Consider the following 23785-nt stretch of genomic DNA (forward strand, 5'->3'; position numbering starts at 1 on the left):
TTTTTTGTGTTTGTCCTTTTGTGTCTGACTTATGTCATTTAGCATCATGTCTTCAAGGTTCACGCATGTTGCAGTCAGAATTTCCTTCCTTTTTAAAGTTGAGTAATATTCCATTGTGTGTCTGTTCCACATTTTACTTATTCATTTGTCTGTTGATGGATACTTGGGTTATTTCCACCTTTGGCTACTGTGAATAATGCTGCTGTGAACACTGGCGTACCAGCATCTGTTTGCGTCCCTGCTTTCAGTTATTCTGGGTATCACAGAACCTTTTGAATCATCTCTATAACACACCACTACCTGAAATTATTTTGTTTATTCCTTTGTTTGATGACTTGATTTCCATGTCCCCACATGTCTCCTTGGATTCAGGAACATTGTCTGTTTGGTTCCTGGCTGTTATTACGGTGACCCGCTGATGGTAGGTGCTCCATCATCATTTTTTTAAATGAATGAATGAATGGATGGATGAGTAACACTGCGGATGGGCCAGGCTGCTGGGCACAAGACGGGTCACTTCTAAAATGAGGACATGTCTGAAAGACTAAAATGTTGACAGGCATTCACAGACATTATTTTTTAAGATTTTCTCTTTCACGAAAGCAAATTTAAATCAAAGTCTACGCAAGTGATGTGTGCATCAGAGTCCATGGAAATGAAAAGTGCCCGCACCACGGACAAAGCATCAGGAAGCTGGAGAAATCAGGAAAGTATTCTGCCGATGGATCCGTGTGTCTCTGTTGCTGGCATCAGGTCAGGTGAAGGTCTGGGGGGCTCTGGCACAGGGCCCAGTCTCCCCCCAACTCCCTCCTCCAAGTGAGCACATCTCTTTGCAGGCCCCAATAATGTGGGCTGCTGTGAGGAGGAAGAGAGTCTCAGGAAAAAGGCAGCAGCAGCCCCTTACACCCCAGTGAAACCACAGTGTCAGTGAAGCAAGGTGAGGGGAGAGGCCAGGGTCCTCAATTCAGCCTGCTCTCCTCTCCCTGTTTGAGAGTGGAGCGGCGTCATTTGTCCCCTTCACTGTTCGTGTCATCTACTTCTTCCAATTCAGCCGTAGGTCCAGTCCCCCATAATACGTCCCTTTACCCTTCCTTGTGTGTGTGTACATATGTGTGCGGGGGCGTGTGTGTATGAGTGCATGTATGCGTGCGATATTGTGCTTCATAATAAATGTGTAGTTGGTCTTCATCCCAGTTTCTGACACAGAGCTCCTAAAACCCTTAGAATTTCCTAAGTGATAAGAACAATAAAGTTGTCTTTGGATGTTTGTAACAAGCCCCTTTCAACCACACCTGAGTTTGTTAATGAAGTGACTTTTGGAAAGCCCCTGAGAAGGGAGGCTGGTTACCAGGGAACCAACCAGGATTAGCAGGTTGGAATTTTCTTTTTCTTTTTCTTTATTATTTTATTCAATAGACAGTTTTTGAGCATCTACTATTTACCAAGGATTCTAGAATAGTTATCCTCAAACTTTAACATATGTATGAATCACTCGGAGATTTTGCTAAAATGCAGATTTTAATGTGAGGGGAGAGGGACTTGGATTTTATTTTCTAACAGCCTCCCATGTGATAGAGAGCGTTGGAATTTTCAGTCTCACACCCGCCCTCCCCAGGCCTCCATGAAACCCCAAAATGATGGGGTTTGGAGAACTTCCGGTTGGTGAACACGCGGACGTGCAGGTAGAGTGGGGCACTCCTGGAGGACGTGGAAGCCCCTTTCCCCATGCCTTGCCCAATGCATCTCTTCCAGTTGCCTGTTCCTGAGTTACATCCTTTTCTAAGAAACTGGTGATCTAGTAAGCACAATGTTTTCCTGACTTCTGTGAGCTGCCCTAGCAAATTAGTTGAACCTCAAGGAGAGGGTCATGGGTTCTGATTCATAACTGACAGATCAGAAACACAGGTGACAACTTGGACTTGTGATTGGCATCTGAAAGGGAGACTGGACAGTCTTGTAGGACCGAGCCCTTAACCTGTGGGATCTGATGCTCTCACCAGGTAAATAGTGCCTGAATTGAGTTAAATTGTAGGATGCCCCGTCGGTGTTCACTGAGATTTGAGTTAATTGCTGGTGGTGTTGGAGAACGCACCATGGAATGTGTGTGTGTGTGAATATGGGTGCGCACATTTGTGGATGTGAGTGCAAAGCATACATACGTGTGTATACGTGTATGGGCATGTTTAACTGCCTGACATTTGGACTCAGATTCAATTCCGACTGGACAGTGCCACTTATAAGCTTGGGACATTGGATAAATCACAAACTCTCTGAGCCTCTGTTTTGTTGTCCATAAAAACAGATAAATAAAAACTCTCCTGCTCTGGGGATCTGTGAATTAAATGAGGTGATGCCTTCAAGCATTGCCCACGGGGCCAGGGTCCGGCTCACGGTAAGTGCCGATAAATGACGGTTGTTGCTTTCATCCTTTTCACTTTATTACTCAAACTCCTGGCCAAGAATCCTTTTGTCAGGCACCAGTTAAACTCAATAAACTATATTCTGCTTCTATTCAGCTGGGGGTAGAGCGCCAAGAGGGGACATCAGTCACAGAAATAAGAGAAGGTTTGATTCACCGAGCACATGGCAGAGGGGAATGTTTTCTAGCCATCCTCTGTGTTTTATTTATTTATTTTAAAAATATGTATGTATGTATTTATATGGCTGTATCGGATCTTGGCATGTGGCAATCTAGTTCCCTCACCAGGAAGAGAACCCAGGCCCCCTGCGTTGGGAGTGCAGAGTCTTAGCCACTGGACCACCGGCAAAGTCCTTCTCTGTGTTTTATATCCATTTCCTCACTGAATCCTCACCTCAGCCCTATGAAACTGGCTTATTTACAGATGCCCAATTTACAGATGAGATGCTTAAGGCTCAAAGAATAAAAGGTCACACATCCAGCCAGCGTGGAGCTGGCATTCAAACCCAGGTCTAGGGTCTTTAGGGCAGTGTTCCCTGTACTCCCTGACCCTAAAGGATGGCTCGAGGGCCAGCCGATGAGGCTGCTGCTGAAACAGTCCCAGGCAGAGGACCTGGGGAAGAGAGGAAAAGAACGCATGTGATTCTGGAGCAGAGAGTGAATGTGAAGTGGGCAAATGTGTGGATTGAGACTGGAACGGTGAGCAAGGACCAGATGACACAAAGGGTTGAAAGCCACATTGAGGAGTTTGGGGTTGATCCTAAGGCCAAGGGTTTTAAACAAGGAAATGAGGTCAGATGTGAGCTTTAGGGAAATGACTTTTGCACATCTAATAACAATCAACCTAGAGTTACTCCAAGGAAGAATCCAGGAGCAATGGCAGTGACCTGGAAGGATGTTTCTGGGAAATGTGTCTGAGGAAGCAGCAACCCACTGGGGGCTGCCGGGTCCCCACGCTGACCACACCTGTCACAGCACCCCAGTCTCTAGGAAGTGGGCCAGGGGCTGGGACCCAGCTGCTGCTTCTCTCCCTCATCCCACGGAGCCAGTAGGTCTGTGCTCTAGGCAGGAGTTCCAGTGACCCACACAGATGTCAGTGGAGGAACTGGGTCCAGTGGCCACAGGGAGGTCGGCAGAAGCAGTGGGCACCACAGCCATCAGGAACACACACCTGCAGAGTGTCGGAATTAACCACTGGGGTGTTACTTTGTGCTTTGTGCTCTTATACTCGCTCCTCCTTTCTCCAGTGCCGACAGATAGCCCCGTGCTATAAATAGAAGATGCTCAATGACGGTCTGCCTCCTTGGCTTCTGTATTTCAAAAGCCTGAACTTGAGGTTATTATCCTACAGGGAAGAGAGAGCCAAGGGCCTTTGAGTGCAAGGAGACAGCGGAGATTCCCCAAGACAGGGAAGGGAGCGGAGATCAGCCGTGTCAGTGGAGGCGACTGGGGAGGGGGGACATTTAACTTATGGAGGCCAGACCCTGGTACAGCAGTAGCAGGGATGCCTTCCGAAAGGGGGACACACAGGAAGGACAATGAACCACAGCTGGAAACATGCCCTGAAGACCCATCTCAGATGGGAGTCTACCATTTTGTGAGCTGCCCTAAAGAAGAGGGTTCCCCTCACCTCAATAACAACTGAGACCAAATTTCCAGTCACCTTGGCAAGAATGTGGACTCAGGGTCAGATTTAACTGGATTTCAAGGAAATACAATAATGCAACATTTCTTGCACAGTCAAGTTTATGGATTCATACCCTGTAACATTTATTAACAGGACATAATCATAACACTGAGGTTTTCATCAGGAATTGTCTGGTTGCTAGGAACAGACTTTTACTTGGAAAAGGGAGCCAATCATCAAGATAGAGAGCAGCCTGACAGGCTTGGGCTGTAGGAAATGCGCTCGGCTTCAGGGGAGCCAGAGCCTTCTTTCCACATGTTTCTGTGGCTCCATGCTTGGGGCGGCTTCTCTGATCATGTGATCCACTCTCCCTGGCAGAGCCATACTGTCTGCAGGTTTTCTCTTCCTGCTCCAAGCTCTGGTCCAGCTCTCCATCATGCCCTGGGGAGACAGGAGCATGAAACGATAAAGACCCAGGTCACATCCTATCTATGGAATTTTGTTACTGCCTCTGCCAATGGAGTAACATTATAGACAAATGGCAGCAATGTAGACAAATTCTACATCCACATACCTCCTTCTCCCCTCCCCACTGAATATAGCCAATGTGTCTATATTATTAATAAAGGCCCATAATGAAGACTTAAAATGACAGATAGACCTAACGGCATATGGTCACATGATCTTGGTGGAAGTCCTCCCTGGTATACAAAGCCCATGTTAAATTCATTTCTTACATTCTTTATCCTTTGTGCCAGTTCCAAGAAATGCTTTATTTCAGAATAAATAGAACTTATTTGGAATTTTTTACTGGAATTTCAGTATACAATATATTGTATTTACATGAACAAAATGAAATGGTTTCTTCTACAAATACCTTACAATTATTTTCAATATATGTATGAGGAAAAATATATTGAATTTTTTTTTCCTGGAAAATTGGAATGTATCTTTACCAGCTGCATGCCATAACATGACAAGTATCGTACTTCACTGGAACTCAGTTTCTCCATCTGTAAAATGGGGATACTAACACAGCCTACTTTGCAGGGTGATGTGAGAACGAAATAAAGGGCACAGGGGAAAAAGTGTGCAACAAATATTAGTAATTTTTCTTCAGAATATTGGATGTATAGACTAATCCTAATTGATCCAGGACCTGGATATCTTGGTTTAAATTCTCCAAAGGATCAATCTGATTGCTATGGAGTATGGATGGACTATATCTCTTTAGGGTCAGGAATCTTTTAGAATCTGCTCCAATTAGCTTGGCCAGTGGGGAGAGGTCACGTGGCACAAACATGGCAGCCTAGGCCGACCATGTGGCTGGCTGGTGGGGAGGGTGATTGCCAAGAACCTGGATGGGTAGCTTTGCAGTGACACGTGTGTCTGGAATCAACAGTCAGAGGATTTAGAGTCCCAGAGCTGGAAAGGCAATTGAGATCATCTGGCCCAGTCGTTCCAATTTTATGTTTAGAAACCGAGGCTCTAAGAAACACCATGAGCTCCTTGAGGTCGCATATGAACTGGAAGCAGAGGCTGATCCAAAAATACCGTTTTCTTCCTACCAGTCCCTATCCAGTGGGCAGGAGCCCGAAAGGGCATGGAGGGGAGCCATAGCTGACCCGGCCACCAAACCACCTCCCAGGAGCCTGTGAGTTTGATGACGTCACAGCCTCATCCTGTCAACAGACTGGACTCCCAGACTCCAGGAAGTATTCAGCCTCCTGGCCCTTTGCGGCCTAACCCCAGCCACCTGTCTAACCAGATTCCACCCGTTCCATCCAGCCAAGCAGGTGTTCCTTCCTCTGTACCTTTGCTCAGTGAGTAGTTCCCTTTACCTGGAATGCCCCCTTCTCCCCACCCATGTGAGTTGCACAGACCCTGCCGCAGGCCACCGCCTCTGGGAGGTCTTCCCTAAGGCGTGCCCCTGTCACACCCCCAACTCCCAGTTTCTGTGTCTTTTCCTGTCTCTCAACTCAAAAGACCACTGCCTGCTCCATCCAGGGGGCACAGAGTTATATACTGCTGGCTAGTTTCAATTCTCTTTTATGTTCTCTCTTGAGCTTAGAAAGCTTGTCTTACTTATTTTGCATCAGCAAAGCACCTGGTGCTGTGCTGGGTGTTTTGAAGGTACTCAGTAAACATCTGTGGAAGGGAATGAGTGAGTGAGTGACTCAGTAAACGACCAAGAGGATGACTGGAGTGACCGTCAGGCGGGATCCCCTCCTGCCTCCACAGTCCTGTGAGTTGGACCAGCAACGCCTTCTTGGACCCTGGATTTCCTGGGAAAGGTGGTGAGGGCCCTGGTGTACACCAGTGACCGCAGCCCATCCTGGAGGACTCACTGGGATGGGTCAGCCAGGAAGCCTCGCCAGCCACTGCCCATTCAGTCTCACCCTGTTATCACTCCCATTTCACCAAGGAGGAAACTGAGGCTCAGAGATGGAAGTGACTCCCTGGGAGTCACACAGGCAATCCGTATCTGACTGGGGACTCAGACTGGGGTGAGGCTGACCCCACGGCTCTGACCACCTACCTCATGCACAGGCCATGTGTGGGCCCCAGGGATGCAGATGGGCAGGACACACCCCTGACCTCCAGGAGCTCCTCAGGGGCCTGGTGAGCTATGGCTGGAGACCAGCCCTGAGGACACTGTTGAGGTCCCACGTGCCCAACGGGACAGAGGCTAAAACAGGGGTTGCGGGAACTTAAAGGAAAGCCAAAGAAAGCAAGTGACCTCTTTCTCTGCATAGCAAAATCTATAAGGTCCCCTAGACCTTCAAAACTTCCCTGTAAGGCAGGTGGGATGAGGATAATGAACCGTGATTTACAGGACAGCAAACAGAGTCAGGGATGTAAGTGACTGGCCCAAGGCCACACGGAGACCAGCGGGGGAACCTTCTTTCCCAGCCTCCTCTCCGACTAACCACTTCTCTTTGCACTGTCCTGCAGGGAAATCCCATTCCAGAGGCTCAGCTCTTGGTTTTCAAACTCACCCTTCTTTATTTGGCTGCCCAGGCTTTGCTTGGGCCATTCCCGCTGCCTGAATGCTTTTCTCCACCTAAACTTTCCAAGGCCCCGGCTTTGCAGGACCCAGCCCAGATCTCACTCCCTCTCAAAACCTCTCCAGGTCTCCTCCAATCTGAATAAACCCCTCCACTCACCCCAAAGAATCTCTCCCTATATCATGCTCTGATTTAATACTTCATTATTTTGTAAAATTATTTTTTAATTGAAGTACTGTTGATTTACAATGTTGTGTTAATTACTGCTGTACAGCAAAGTGATTCAATTATACATATATATATTCTTTTCCATTATGGTTTATCATAGGATACTGAATATAGTTCTCCGTGCTGTACAGTAGGACCTTGTTGTTTATCCATTCTATATATGAAAGCTTAACATCTGCTAACCCCAAACTCCCACTCCATCCCTCCCGCAAACCCCTCCCTTGGCAACCAGCAGTCTGTTCTCTATGCCCATGATTCTGTTTCTGGTTTCATAGATAGGTTAATTAATAGTTCCTTAAATAAGAATACAAGTGCAGAGCACAATATCTGGCACGGCTTTGAGGCTCAGACCGTGCTCTCTGGAGTGAAACGGCATTCCGTAAGCTCTGGCGGAGTGAAGGTCTGAATGACTGAATGAACATTTCACTGCTGTGGAGAGGATTCATTTCAGTGAGATGGCCTACAAAATTCCCAGCATAGGGACTTCCCTGGTGGCACGGCTGTTAAGAATCCGCTTGCCAATGCAGGGGACACGGGTTCGAGCCCCGGTCCGGGAAGATCCCACATGCCACGGAACCACTAAGCCCGTGCGCCACAACGACTGAGCCTGTGCTCTAGAGCCCGCGAGCCACAACTATGAGCCCGCGCGCCACAACTACCAAAGCTAGCGCGCCTAGAGCCTGCGCACCACAATGAAGAGTAGCCCCGGCTCGCCACAACTAGAGAAAGCCCACATGCAGCGGAGAAGACCCAACGCAGCCAAAAGATAAATTAAAAAAAAAAGTTTCCAACATGGAGTGGGGCCCTGAGCAGGTGCCTGGAACATGCTCACTGGCATGAATTGGTTTGAAGCAATGCTGTCTCCTAGGCCACACCCGGCCAGCATAATAGACTTCCTGATCGGGGCAAATGGCAACACAAAGGCCCCAGCAGGCCCAGTGCCAGGGAGCTGCCCACTGATATCGAGAAAGGAGCAAAGTTTGTGGCCCTACCCACCAACCCTCCGTCCTGCCAGCCATACCTCCCCAACTTCCTGGGCCCACAGTTTGGGGAAGAAAAGGAACAAAAATCAGGTTCAGCCAGATGGCCAAGCTGTTCTCTTAATCAGCACCTGTGGAGCCCTGGGGCTGGGGTCAGGAGGTATGGCTGCAAAGCAGGCCAGGGCACCTCATGGTTAAGAGCACAGCCTCTGGGTCTAGGTAAAATACTGACCTTGTGGGTACCAGCTGCTATGACCCTGGGCAAGCCCATCTCCCTCTCCGAAGCTCAGATTCCTCACTTAAAAAATGCAAACAATACATTGCCATGTGTCAATCTGAAGACAAATACTGACTCGGGACAAGTTTTTTACTCTTGCACGACATAACGAGAAAAATAATGACAATGAATATACATATATGTATCCGTATCTATAGATCTCTCTCTGTGTTATGTAGATAGAGAAATAGACATAGATAGTGATGTGGTGATATTTATCACAATAGGTTTCCAATTGCACTCCCTTAAGAAGCATTGGCCTTTATTCTGAGATTATATCTTTCCTCTATTTTTATTATTTTGCTGTTGAAAGGGTTAAGGGCCTTTGTTCTTCATCCGTTCTGCCTGGAATCCTTAACCCAACCACCTGTCCACCCACAAGACTCACTCCCTCACCAGCTTCAGAACTTTATTCAAATGTCTCCTTCTCAAGGACACCTTCCCTGACCCCTGTTTAAAATTACAGCCCATTGTGGTGTGCCCTATCCACTTCCCTGCCTTGTCTTTCCTCCATGTCATACTTACCACCATCGGACCTATTATTTATTTCCTGTTTTGGTCCATTGTCTGACTTTCCCCACAAGGACAGGGATTTTTGTCTATTTGATTCACAGCTATATCACACTAACCCTGAAATAGCGCCTGACACATAGTGGACCCTCAATAAGTATTTGTCAGATGAATAAACAATTGAATGGATATTTGTTTTTTTAATGTTTCCTTGACAAAATTAAAAATGAGCAACTCACTCATTTTTCAGCTCCCAAAATCAGGCATTGGAAGGGAGAGAATTTTACTGCTCTGTGAAATCCTTAAATCACTGAGCAAATCTATATAAAAGTTTTGGTAAAAGTCACCAAATGGTAATAATGATTCCGCTCTTCCTCCTGTGCCCCTCCCCCCATCTCCTCTCCTCCCCTCCCTTCGTCCTCTATCCTTATCTGTCCTCACCAGGACTGTCCCCAGCCCTGCAGAACTCACAGGAACCCTCTGGCCTCTCCATTTGCCTAATTCACTTATTTTCTTTAAAAATCCTGATTACAGGCCTGGCTTGGGAGAACCAACCAGGCTGTAAACAGGCATGTAATGAAGCCTGGCCCACCTGGGATGGGCCCACCATCCCCACCAACGAGGGGATGTGCCCAGTTGGAGGCCATGCATCTCCCCTCCAAGTGGGACTCTGGGTTCCCGGGACTCTGGGATCCCCGGTTAAATGTCCCAGCCCACTTCCCAGGTGTCTGCAGGCCTCTCCCCCATTCCATCTTCTCTTGGGTGGCCAGTGGGTGCTGCTTGCTGGGCGGGGGCTGGGGGCACTGTGTGGGCTACTTGCCCCCTTACAGCACAAGAAAACACGGAGGATGGGAAGGCGGCTGCCACGTTCTGCTGTAAAACTACAGTTAGGCCCAATTCTAGGTCATTAGGAAGCCCTGTCGCATTAGGCAGTAAAACACATTTTAGTTGTTCATTAACTTGGTGTAGGACTTTTGAAATATGTAGACTATGGTTTGTGATCTGGGGTGAATCTCTGCCTGGAGTGTACGCTGCTACCCAGTGCCTCCAGCGTGGTCTGGTGGGGGAAAGGAGAGGAAAAAAAACATCAGGTTCTTGGTTTTCTTATTTCCAGGTGAGATCTTGAGTCAGTCCCGTAACGCTCTGGACCTCAGTCTCCCCAGCTGCACAGTGACAGGGTCAATGGTCTGAGTGGGGAGAGGAGACCCCCAGGCTTCCCGAAGGAGGGAGTTGGGAGAAGGGAGTGAGCGTGGCACCCTCCGCCTCACACAGGCGCTTTGAATCTAGGGCCCCTTCACATCACCTTTTCAGCTCAGGAAGCTCGGGCTCACAGGCTTTGGCCAAGGTCACACAGCCAGGAACAGATGGCCAAGGGTCTTTCGCCTTTCCCAGACAAACAGCAATTTAACTTTGAAATGACAAAACAAGGGGACAGAAAGAGAAGGCCCTCCCGTAAGCCCCCTTCAGCACATGCAGGCTTTGCTGGCTGGGCATCTGCATGGCTGCTTGACCTGGCCAGCTGGGGTGGGCAGGCGCCATGTGCCGTCTCCTTCTGACTACTGCTACGGTCCAGTCATCCTGTGACTTCTCAGGAAGGAGACTGATTGATGGGTGTGACCATGTAGGAAATAAAAACTGGCACCAGACGTGCCAATGGATATAAGAGGCTGGGGTGGGCTTTCTTGGGAAGTCAGACTTCCCTGTATGTTTCCCCGGGAGCCCCAAATCTTCGCTAAGTCAATTCCCTATGGAAGGAAGACCTTTACTCTGCCAGCGCTTCTGTTCAATTGTTTCTGATGAAAAGACCTGAACCAGAGGTCTCTATCAGACCTGACCTCTCCCCCATTTAGAACTTCTAAACACTGGTCCCATCTGCTGCTCCAATTTCCTCTCTTCCCATCTCCACTCCCTGTGCCCTGGGCTCCACTAACAGCTTCCTAAGCAACTTTTGCTTTTGCACATGCTTCTTGCCTCGGGATGCCCTTTCCCTCCTTTCTCCAACCAGCCGGCAAGTTCTCATTTGGAAGTCAGCTCAATCCCTGTCCCCCTGGCCTGGCCCCTCCCAGTTGCCCCCAGGCTGTCTCCTCTTTGCCTCCTGTGTATTGCCCAAGCCCCTGGTGCTTCCTTCTATAAAAGGACTCTATACTGTGGGCTGATTGCTACCTGTCTGTCTCCTAGAGTAACTAAGTCCCGAGCAACTTGGGGGCAGGGACTGGATTTAATTGTCCTCTCTATCCTACTAAACAACTCAAGCCTGGGATGCTCGAGGTGCTCAGGAAAGGTCAACTGGGGGCAGGAGCCCCCCCCCCCACCAAAGGCTGTGCTCTCAGTGTGACCTTATCTGCTATTTACTGACCGAGGACTGATTGGGACAGTTATTATTATCCCCATTTTATCACTCTGGAGGCTGAGAAGCCCTTGACCATGCTTGTCTCTGGGCACTGGGGCATCTGCAAAGCAGTCCTGGTCTCTCCCCTGCTTGGCTGGGGGCAGGGGAGCCACACAGCACTGGCCACGTGCTGCGCAGCCAAAGTGCAAGGTGGCGGTTGACCGTTTTCTCAACAATCCCCAGACTTTGCCCCAGGGCAAGGAGGAAGGGTGAAATGGGAGCGCTGGGGCGAGGAGGCCAGAGACCCTCCCTCTCCCAGGAACTGGCAGAGGCCCAGGCAGGGGGCATTTCCAGGCAGGAGCTGGGTCCAGCTGGGACACACCAACTCAGGGCTGGGGAGGAGGGGAAAGGTCAGTTGCAAAACGCCATCTGTGGCAGCCTCGCTGAGTCATGTTCCTGATGCCAGTGGGGGACCAAAGTCGGGGGCCGCAGGCTCAAAACTGCCCGGTTAGCATTGAGCTTGTTGATTCTCTGGGCTTCCACGTCTAATCCTTGCTGGGGCCCTACTAATCTCCTTCTGTAGAGCACAGCTGTTGTTTTGGGGTTTTTTCCCAGCATATCCCCCTTTCTTTGGGTGACAGCACCCCAGTGTTCCGTGGAGACCCGCTTCCCCCTCAGCCGGGGTGAAGTTGGATTCTTTCCTCCTCCCAAACACTAAGTCTGGTCTCATGGCCCGGGCGTAGCCAATCAGAGCATTCTCTCTGGCCCTTGATTGGCTCTAGGATGGGAACATGGTGGACCCATAACCAGTGAGACTCAGTTCCAAGATATTCACCAGGAATGCTGGGAAAGAGACGTTCCTTTTTTTCCTACAGGGATTGCTAGATGCTTGTAGCAACTACAGCCTCCGCATGCATGGAGGTCGCCTGAGAATGAGGTCACCCCAGAGACAAGCGGGATCGAGAGAGCGTGCAAGCAGGACACCCAGCCTTGCAGCCATCTGTGAAACTCAAAATGTACCTCTCGCTTTTCAGCTACGGGAACTAATACTTTCCCCTTTGCTTATGCATGTTTTAAAGTTGGGTTTTTGTCATTTGCAAACAAAAGATTTCTAACACCACCTGGATAATATTTATTCTATCTTCTGTTTTTACTCTCTAAGTCCTAGCTTAAGCCTTGTCGTTGGCCTTGGTATCCCTACCCTGGATTATTGTACCAGACCACCAACCAATAATGACAATAGGATAACAGTAGTAGTTGAATAACTGCTACCTACATGCACTTCCTACTTATTACAGTGACCCTGCCAGTTGATATTCTCCTCTTTCTCCTCCTCCTGATGAAGAGACCGAGGGTCAGAGAGATAAAGGACAGCTAGCAAACAGCAGGGCTAAGATTCAGACTCAGATGGTCTGACTCCAAAGTGCATGCTCTTTGACCACAGCTTCATCCTGATTAGTTGAACTCTAGATGGACCTTGTTTCTCCCACACAGATTTTTAGGGTAGGAACACTTCGGTCCTTTGGAAGCACAGAGCCACGAGTAGCCAGACTGTCAGATATCCTGGACTTCATGGACACTTTCTAGGGGCACTGACTCTACTTTTGGTGTATCATTTTTCTTCTGCCTTCGTTTTCCTTTCCCCCAATTTCCATACTTATCTTTAATTTTGCTGCCATGCTCTGACTGGCCATGCTTGGATGGCCTAACCAGCGCTGGGCAAGCACTGAGGTCAGCTGTGCTCTCTGATTGGGCTGCCTTGGATCATATGCTCTGCCCTGAGACTTGATCAGTACCACCCAAACCAGATGGGTGGAAAGGGGGGAGATGATTCCTCAGGGACCAATCCAGGTGCTATTACCAGAAGGGGTAGCCACTCCTTCTCACCCACTGTCTGAGACCTCATCCACACAAAGCAACAATCATTTATTTGGTTTTGAGGCTGCCAAGCCCTCAACTGAACACTTGCAGGACAAAGAGGGGTTGGGCGCAGACTTGGCACTGATCCAGATGGTGAGAAGTTCGCTGTCTGAGAGTAAGTGTACTATGGACGAACCTCTAAGATGTCCTGGGATGAGGTCATAGCCAAGGAAGCATAGAACACTATGGGAACAATTCATTTTGCTTGGGGATGGGAGAGGGGGCATCGGAGAAGCCATATTGAGGAGCTAACACATGAGCTGGGCTTCAAAGGGTGTGGTTGCTTTCATTAAGAAGGAGTGGTAGGGGAACAGCATTCCTGGCTCAGGGAACAGCATGTGCGGCAGTGCAGAGGCATGAGAAATCTGGTGCATTCTGGGAAGAGAGTATAGTTGGGTGACAACGCAAGACAAGGAAGGGGAGGAGGGCAAGTGGGGCTTAGCCTGAGGATTAAAGGGAAACAAAAGCATAAAATCTATCACTATTAGGTAGGGAGATCTTTCTTGGCCTTTTACCTAAACTTTGCTTAGACAGCCCAAGAGGAAGTTGGTACTTCCCCAATCTGCAGTTTCCCTCAGGAGAGGAAGGGTTAATTCAGAACAAGATGAAGAAATGCCTGGAGAGCTGAGTGTGGAAGGGAGAGACCAAGGCAGCCTGAAACTTGAGCAAGGGAAAGGGGGCTGGGGAGGATGGGGGCAGGCCAAGGAAGGGACAGGTCAGTTGCTGAACTCATAAAAACGTCCATGACGAGCCCTGCACTGGACCTGGGGGATACAGAAAGCAGTAAGACAGGGCTCCTAGGCTGGCTGGAGAGACACACAAGGAGGTGGAAAAGACAATAAAGTGGACTGAGTTCTGTGGCTTGGGCTGTGTAACAAGTATCTATGGGGAACACCTACCTCAGGCCAGAGACATGGAAAAGGCCTCCTAGAGGAGGTAACATTGGAACTGGGCTTTAAAGGATGAATAGGAGTTTGCTGCCTAGAGATTGAGGAGCTCTCATAATTCCCTTATCCCCCCTTTTATTAAGACTGGCCACACTGTAGCTACTTGGTCAACATCCGTCCTTTCTGCTGGACTCCTCAGGGACAGAAACTCTATTTGTCTGGTTCATTGAGTTCTCGCCTAGACCTAAAAGAGTGCCTGACATAGAGTAGGTGCTCAATAATGTGTGTGTGCAGCCTGGGCAAAGGCTCAGCAGACAATGCAGACAGAGGCAGCAGCAAAAAGTGTGGTTTGGGACAAGGCAGGTAGGACAGGCAGAGTCCAGGGCAGAAATGGACTTGATTGTCCATCTGAGCATTTTGGATTTTATCTTCTAAACATGGAGGGACATGATCAAATTTGTATTCACCCATTTATTTGACAAAGACGTATGGAGCACCTATTATATGCCAAGTATTGTGTTAGACCCTAGGGACACCATGGCAACAAGACCAGCTCCTTCCTCACGGGAGCCAACGTTCTTATGGGAAAACAGCAAACTTGTAAACCATGAAGTAATAGTGTATCTTCAGCTAGTGACGAAATGCTAGGTAGAAAAGCAAATATGGGTAAGAGGCTAGAAATTGATGAGAAGCAGCAGGTTCAGTGCCAGATGAGGAATGTGTCAGATACGAGTGTGTTACTGCAAGGAGCCAAGAACCTGGCTCACAGTAGCCTCGTGTGTAGGAGTTTGTATCTCGCAATAGGAAGTCCAAGAGGTAAGCAGTCCAGGGCTGGATGGGGACTCGGTGGTGATGTTGAGAAATCATGTTCCTCCATCTTCCCGTTCCATCTAATTAGCTTTATCTCTGATGCTTTAATTTTTTTTTTTTTAATGAAGAGAATGAATTCATGTATTTCATATTTATTTCAAAGTACATAATTAAAAACACTTAAGTTGATGCTTTGCTGACATAAATTTCTCCATCCAGAAAAATTCGGAAAAGTATAATGCTCACAAAAATGACTGGTATGAGTTTTGGGCATTGGGACATAGGGAGAAGGGCCAAAGCCACAGCTGGGTTGATGTGATCTATGATTGGATGGCATCCATGCGTGTGCAAGGTATTCAGTTCCTATCCTGGGCGAATTCAATGGAAGCAGGTATTCAAAGCCAGAAATGGCCATGAGAGTATAACCCCGGTGTCCCCCTATCTCCCACAAAGAAACGTTTTAGGGAGAGCATCAGGCTTCCTGAATTTTATAGAATGGGATAAGGGATAAGCTGACCGCAGCTGACATTTGGTTTACTAAAGGATCATTCTGGGGCGGTGGGGAAGATGGATTTGAGGAGGAAAGCCTGCAAGTCCTGAGACAGGTGGGGAAGCCTGGATTAGGGCAGGTGACAAGAAAGGAGATGGGGGAGCAGCTTTGAGAACTAAGGGGGAGAATGCTGACATAGTGACAGTTCATGTAGAGCTGAATGAAGGACCGCACCGAGGTGAGAGGACCTAAATGCAGCTGCAAGAATCAGTGAGCCACTCCCAAGTCCCCAACAATATCAGGCCCCCTTTTGGAGAGTTGCTTGTAAGAGACAAATTCCAAGATGACTTTCTGAATGCTAAGGAATTCCTGAGTTCAGCCTGCCCTTCCTTTATTGGTGGAGCCAGCCGGTCATGGAATCCAAATACTCACTGGGTACTGGGCATTCATTAGTGTCTTGGTAGCCAATAACAAATCTATTTTAAAACAAGCAAATAAACATGGAGGCAGATCTTTGAGGAGTTTGGGGGAATGCAGACCAGGCAACCCAACCCTTGGGCCCTAGTCATTGGACACTTGAGTTGGTCACTGATTAGGGGAGATTTTGTTGACAGGTGGTAAAAATTGCTCTAAAATCTTGGGACCTGGAACCTCCCTGGTGGTGCAGTGGTTAAGAATCCACCTGCCAGTGAAGGGGACACGAGTTCGAGCCCTGGTCCGGGAAGATCCCACTTGCCACGGAGCAACTAAGCCCCTGAGCCACAACTACTGAGCCTGTGCTCTAGAGCCCACCAGGCACAACTACTGAGCCTGCGTGCCACAGCTACTGAAGCCCGTGCGCCTAGAGCCCGTGCTCCACAACAAGAGAAGCCACCGCAATGAGAAGTCCACGCACCGCAACGAAGAGCAGCCCCCGCTCGCCGCAACTAGAGAAAGCCTGCAGGCAGCAACGAAGACCCAATGCAGACAAAAATAAATAAATAAATATCTATTTGAAAAATGAGTTCCTTAAAAAACAAAAACAAAAAATCTTGGGGCCAGGAATTTCCTGGTGGTCCAGTTGTTAGGGCTCCGCGCGGTGGTCCAGTTGTTAGAGCTCCGTGCGCTCACTGCCGAGGGCCCAGGTTCGATCCCTGGTCAGGGAATTAAGATCCCACAAGCTGCGTGGTGCTGCCAAAAAATAAAAACAAAACAAAACAAAAAACCAACAAACAAAAATAAACTTGGGGCCACGTGGGGCCATGAATATCATCTCCTGAGCAAGGAAGGGTGGATGGCTGGTCTCAGAAAAGCTCCTTCCCCATGGATTATGACGTTTATTTGTCTTTAATGTAGCTAGCTGAACTGGTTTCAGGTAATCAAATAGTCCACACTGCCTGGGCCTGGCACTCTTCTAAGTACTGGGGAACAAAACAGAAAAAATCTATCCCCTCAAAATTCTGGGAGGAGGAGACACCCAAAGCCCTAAATAAACAAGTAGTCTCTATATGGTATACTAGTTGTTTCCTTTTGTTCTTCTCTGTTAAGCAGTGCTCTTGGAGCTAAATCCATCCTTCACTGCATAATTCACTTGTAAGTCATGCTGTTTTTTTCTTCTTCAACCCTATAGTCAAAAGGAGATTTGGTCCAGCCATGTGCCAATCCATCAGCCATAAAGAGAGTTCTGGGTACCTATTTTCCTAAAGTTTCTCATTCCAGTATTTGGGAGAATTAAAGATGGAAGCATTGAAGCCCCAGAGGTGAACTGTCCACAGACCAGTCGATTGACAAACAAGACCCAGGTTTCCCAATTCACAGGCGGAGGGGGTGCAAATTCTCCATTACCTGATGGTAAGACTATTTGTTCTATTCTCCAGACCAAGCTGGTGGCCCAGGGGTTGATATGCACATGTCTCACGGTAAAGACATGATTAAGTGTACTGCTCTTGACAGGTGACAAAGAACTTTCACATTTGTCACCTCACTCCATATGCCACATAGACTTGCTAAATTTAGCTAATGAAGGTACAGGACACCTTAGTTAAAGCTGAACGCGATATCTGAAACATACTTACACTAAAAAAAATCTTTGTCTATTTGAAATTCAAACTTAACTGGGTGTCTTAGAGCATTAGGGCTGCTATAACAAAATACCAATAGACTAGGTGGCTTAAAAACAAACGTGTATTTCTGATAGTTCTGGAGGCTGAGAAGTCCAAGATCAGACACTGGCAGATTTGGTGTCTGGTTAGAACCCTTTTCCGGGTTCACAGATGGCCATCTTCTCCTGTGTCCCCACGTGGAAAGAACAAGGGAGCTCCCTGGGGTCACTTTTATCAGGACTCATCACATTCAGGAAGCCTCTGACCTCATGACCTTCCAAAGGCCCCACTTCTTAATACCATCACATTGGGCATTAGGATTTAGCACATTAATTTTTTTTTTGCGATACGCGGGCCTCTCACTGTTGTGGCCTCTCCCGTTGCGGAGCACAGGCTCCGGACGCGCAGGCTCAGCGGCCATGGCTCACGGGCCCAGCCGCTCCGCGGCATGTGGGATCTTGCCGGACCGGGGCACAAACGCGCGTCCCCTGCATCGGCAGGCGGACTCTCAACAACTGCACCACCAGGGAAGCCCTAGCACATGAATTTTGATGAGACACAAGGATTCAGTTTATAGCACTGGACATTCTGTATTTTTTCTGGCAACCCTAACCCTACACTCCTCACAGGCAGGCAATATCAGTGTCCCCATCTGATCACTGAGGCTCAGAAGGAAAATTTTCTGAGGTCAATCCACCAAAGCGGTGGCAGAACCTGGCCCCCAGGTTGGCCCCTGGATGCCATCTTCAAGGCATCAAGGATGCCCTGGGGTGGAGTGTGGTGGTGGTATCGGGGCTTGAAGGGATGAACACTGTAAGGAAGGCCTTAGAGGGACCAACCACCATGAGTCGTGGACCCCACGGTCTTCATATTAGAGGGCAGAGAAGAGAGGGTTTCCATTCTTAGTTGTAACATGTTTTCGGTTTTAGTTTACTGCACCAGGGCCTCGGCAACCCAGCCAACAAGGCTGGAAATGCAGGAAGCCATCTGGAGCTGAGTGCTGAGTCATAGGGCCTGGAGAAAAACAAGAACATAGGCAGAGGAGGGGGCGGGGAGCAACCTCCCTGGAGATCGCGGTGGGCACTGGAAATAGAAACTGCTCTCTTTGAAGCATCTGTTAGAAGGTCCAAGATCACCACGCGACAGCAACCCCCTTCCTATTAAGTGCCAACTGAATGTAGAGCTCTGTTCTATGAGAATGTCAATAAGTCAGGTGGTGTAGCAGAAGTTTCTAGTTTTTTGGGGGGTGGTGGTAATGGGCTTTTGTTTTTTTGTTTTGTTTTTCAAATCCTGGTTCATCCTCTTCTCTTACTACCCGTCAGCCCTTGGACGGTTTACTTAAACTTTCTGACCCTGTTTCATCTTCAGGAATAATAATCCTCATCTCATTAAGGTAGTGTGAGGGTTTCAATGAAATAACATTTTTTACAAGTGTCTTGCCTAGGTTTAGCACACAGTAGATGGTCCGAAAAGGGTAGGTTTTGTTATCAGAGAGACCTAAAAATATCTTCCTGTCAGGTTGGTGTGGGGATTAAATCAGATAACGTATCTTCACTCTCAAGAGAGCGCTGGACCCAGGTCTTAGCAAGAAGTCAGCTAATGACAGAAATTCCTTTCTCCTGGTTTTGCCCCTGAGATGGCTGGTTCTGGTCCCCCTGGGTGCTGTTTAGTAAGGTAAATACACACACAGTGAATTCTTATATGATATATGTTCATTCCATCCACAAATGTGTCCTTTAACATTGTTCATGTCACTGGTTCAGCCTCTGTGGAGGTAGAGACAAATGAAATGAAGATAAACATTCCTATTTTTCCATTGTTTTTAGCAACTGTTTTGTGTCAGGCACTTTGCGAAGTACTTAGTATCGGAGTCTCAGAGCAACTCTTTCAGATCGGTACTATTATAATGCCATTTTATAGTTGGGAAAACTGAGGCTCAGAAGGATTCAGTATGTCATCCAAAGACACAGAGCTAGTAGGTAGCAGAGCCGAGGCTCCATCCCAGGCCTGACTCTTCCAAAGGTCCTGACTATTCTACAATGGACCAGATCCCAGAGGGAGAAAAACCCTCAGTTGGAGATTTCAACTTATTCAGGCACAAAGGTAACTAGACAGCACAGGGCAGTGAGATGATGAAATGCCAGAGGAGAGACTGGCCATCAGAGTAATCACAGTTCTGGGCTGGGAGGGGCTCCCTGAGGGACTTCCTAGAAGTTGGGCACGGGGAGTAGCACTAGACCTTGAGAAAGGAGATGGAGGAGGGTATAGAGAAAGCAGGTGAGCAGAAGCACACAGGACTTGGCCAGGTATGGGCAGTGTTCAGCGAGAGGCCAGCTGGCCGAGTCCAAGGCGTGTTTTGGAAGCAAAAGGAGGAATATCCAGTTGGGACAGAATCTGGCTGGGGCAGGCTGTCATCGGTTTCCAGAATGATAAACACCTCAAGCCCAGCTGAAGTGATTTCTAGCCTTAGAGCATCACTGCTTAGAGGATGCCTACAAATCGCGTGCTGGGCCTAGGCAGCAGTGCTCGAAGGTGTACCTGTTGTTGAAAAGGAAGGAGGTTTCTGCAGAGTCAGTAGACATCACCTGTCTTGCCCAGTGGCCTCAACCTTAGGTAAGGAGATAATGACATTCCCTTTGCCTTCAGAGGATTCCGCTAAGAAGAACAAATGCTAAGGGTCATCAAAGCAAACTCAGAGATGGTACACCTTTTCTTCAAGCCAGTCTGGCAATATATATCAAGAGGATGAATGCAAGCCCCCTTTGTTCCCATGATTTTACTGCTAGGAATTAATCCCAGGGAAATGGTCATAGAGGTGTGCAAAACAGTGTGTGTACAAGGACAGTTGCAATAGTATCACTTGCCAACACAAGAATCAGAAATGTACCCCCCCCCCAAAAAAAAAATAGAGAACAGATTTGTGGTTGCCAAGGGGAAGGGGGAATGGGGGAGGGATGGATTGGGAGTTTGGGGTTAGCAGATGCAAACTATTACATATAGAATGGATAAACAACAAGGACCTACTGTATAACACAGGGAACTAAATTCAATGTCCTGTGATAAACCATGATGGAAAAGAATATGAAAAAGAATGTATCTGTATTATAACTGAATCACTTTGCTGTACAGCAAAAATTAACACAACCTTGTAAATTAACTATACTTCAACAAAATAAAGTAAAAAAAAATGATGATATATCCCTTCAATGGAATACTACACTGCCATTAAAAGTCATTGTGGGGCTTCCCTGGTGGCGTAGTGGTTGAGAGTCCGCCTGCCGATGCAGAGGACACGGGTTCGTGCACCGGTCCGGGAAGATCCCACATGCCGCGGAGCGGCTGGGCCCGTGAGCCATGGCCGCTGAGCCTGCACGTCCGGAGACTGTGCTCTGCAATGGAAGAGGCCACAGCAGTGAGAGGCCCGCGTACCACAAAAAAACCACAAAATTCATTGTGGTCACACCATATTAAATGAAAATATCAAGTTGCAAAACATTAATATAATATTATCCCAGCTTGAAAGTACATTAATCTAATTCATTCACTTATTAAGTAGTTAATGTGCTGTGTCCCAGAATATTCTGGGCACTGTGGGTATGGAGGGGAGCAAGTTTAGTGTATTACTTGGGGGAAGTCAGACAACGAGCATATAGACTGTGTTCAGGAATAAACAAGGTAATTCCTGAGAGTAGTACAATGCCATGAAGAAGATATAAGATGGGCGAGTTTAGAGTGAGTAACAAGGGAGGGATTATCTGAGGAGCTGACGTTTTGATTGCCACCTGCATGTTGAAAAACATCTAGTCATGAGGATCTGGGGAAGAGCCTTTCAGGCAGAGCAACAAAGGCCTTGAGGGACAATGCAGTTGGAGTACTAGAAAAAAAAATAAAGGAAGAGAAATAGTGTGTGAGTAGGGAGAGAAGAGGTAGGGGAGAGGCAGGCACAGGCAGGGTAATGCAGAGTCTGAAAACCAAAGTGAGGTGTTTACAAGGGTTTGGATTTTATTCTAATTGCAGTGGGATGCTACTGGGTTTTAAGTCAGGCAATGATTACATTTACACTTATATTTATGTAACCAGAAGGAAATACATCAACGGGTTAATAGAGATCATCAAGGGATAGTGGGGTAACGAACAATTTTTTATTTGTTTCTGTGTGTTTTTCTGTAACTCCCAAACTTTGGCAGTTAGAAGCAAACAATAATTTCTCTTAAAAAAAAAAATTCACCAGTGTGAGCCAATGGCTGCCAGTTACGTGGAACTGCAGTAAGAAAAGACTCTTGCCCACGCCGTCTCATTGGATTTTCGCAATGACCTCATGAGTTAAGTCAGACCATTTTAATGAGCTCCATTTTACAGGTGAGAAAATTGAGGTTGGAAGGTGCAGAAAATGTTAGAACTGGGACCAGAATCAAGTTTCTACAGCCTTTGCCCAGGTTGGCTGATTTTGCCACGTAGCTGAGCCTCTGGGCGGGTCTGCCTTAGATGCAACCAGATACCCAGAGGCCCCAGGAAGAAGTCATGGAATTACTCCTCCCTGCTTGGGGGAGGGTGGGAGGGACCTACCATCCCCAACTGCAAATGGCTAGTGCAAGAGCACGTGTGTGCACGAAGAGGGGTCTTGCCCACATGTTAGATGCTCAATAAACATTTGTTAATTAATGAAATAACTTGCTTTCAGGAAAATGCTGCTTACCCTCGGGAAGTGGTTTAGCTGACTTCACAATTCAGTAGCTGCATGATCTTAGGTTAATTTTTCTACCTTCCAAGCCCTGAGTCCTCCTCTGGAAAATGGAGATAAAGTCTGTACTCGTTCACCTCTGTGAAGTGTGATAGTTGGGGGCAGGCTCTGGAGTCCAGCTGCCTGGGCTTGAATTTACTTCTACCCTGTTCTAGCTATGCCCTTGTGGAGCTGCTTAGCCTCTTAACACCTCAGTTTTCTCATCTGTGAAGTGGGAGTGATAATACTTGTCTCCTAGTGCTCGTGTTAGGACTAAATGAATGAATAGAGAACTTTGAAGAGGTCTCAGCACATAGCATTTGCTCCTTAAATGTCAGATAATGTCAGCATTATAGGGAGCTTGCATTAAGGGAGAAGCTTTCGGAAGCCCACAGAAGAACTTAACACAGGGTGCCAAGCAGTAGAAGTTTCTGCTACTGCCTTTCTACCACCATGCCTATCATTATTACTGCTTCAGTGGTTTTTCATAGGAAACATATAAATTCACTGTCCATCTTTTTGTTTAGAAAGGAGACCCCTTACCCACCAGGAGGGTCCTTTGCCAAGTTAAACAAATAGATCTACTCTCTCCCATCTCAGGAGGTTTCTGTCTGTTCAAGGTCATGGGAAGACTTCCCTGGCATTTTCCAGTGTCTGTCTCTAATTCATTTAAGGAGCCACTTTTTACATTTCAGGCTTGACATTTGCTTAATGACATGAATGGAGCCTCCTCCGGTGAGTGGCCTGGGGTCATGGGACCTCTGACCTCCACCCCTGTTTTCAAGCTTGAGTTATTTGAGGACCACCAATAATTGTGCAACAGCTGTATACCACTGGGTCTAGTCTTTCCCTCATTTTTCTTGAACTTGTCTCACATTTAAAACTCAAAATACATTTATTCAAAAGGGAGATGTACTCATTACCATAAATGGAAAGCCACAAATAGAAGCTACTCATAAAAAGAAATATCATGAAAATAAAGCAGTATTATTGAATTCTAGAGGAATAGGGTTGCCCATTGAAGACTCTGGGCTCTTGAAGCCTGTTTGATTTCCATTTAAAAGAGAGATTTGGAGAGGTGTGACAGACCTATTAGTACCACAGTAAGATTGTCTTCTTGGTGTAATAAGAAGGATTGAAAACAATTTAAAGAGGAAAAACTCCCAATCACACGATTCAGTGTTTTTATTTCTCTGTCTCTTCACCTTCTAGAACTTCCTCCTGTCTGCCAGGGGCTCCCTTCTATGCGATTCAGTTCTTTTTTTTTTTTTTTCCCAATTTATTTATTTATTTTTGGCTGCATTGGGTCTCCATTGCTGCACGCGGGCTTTCTCTAGTTGTGGCGAGCGGGGGCTACTCTTCATTGCAGTGTGTGGGTTTCTCATTGAGGTGGCTTCTCCTTGCGGAGCGTGGGCTTCAGTAGTTGTGGCACGTGGGCGTCAGTAGTTGTGGTTCACGGGCTCTAGAGCGCAGGCTCAGTAGTTGTGGTGCTCGGGCTT

General features: G+C 47.5%; 1 long non-coding RNA gene across 1 annotated transcript in view; it reads right to left on the minus strand.

The window, feature by feature from the left end:
• Nucleotides 1-4018: 4018 nt before the first annotated feature.
• LOC117202224 (uncharacterized) overlaps nucleotides 4019-23785 on the minus strand; it is a 157657-nt gene continuing 137890 nt past the window's right edge. Inside the window, exon 3 of the long non-coding RNA XR_004484437.2 lies at nucleotides 4019-4487. This is a non-coding gene — a long non-coding RNA (uncharacterized LOC117202224). The remainder of the gene's footprint in view (nucleotides 4488-23785) is intronic.

The sequence above is a fragment of the Orcinus orca genome, chromosome 3 (assembly GCF_937001465.1).
Source record: "Orcinus orca chromosome 3, mOrcOrc1.1, whole genome shotgun sequence".
Classification (NCBI taxonomy): Eukaryota; Metazoa; Chordata; class Mammalia; order Artiodactyla; family Delphinidae; genus Orcinus; species Orcinus orca.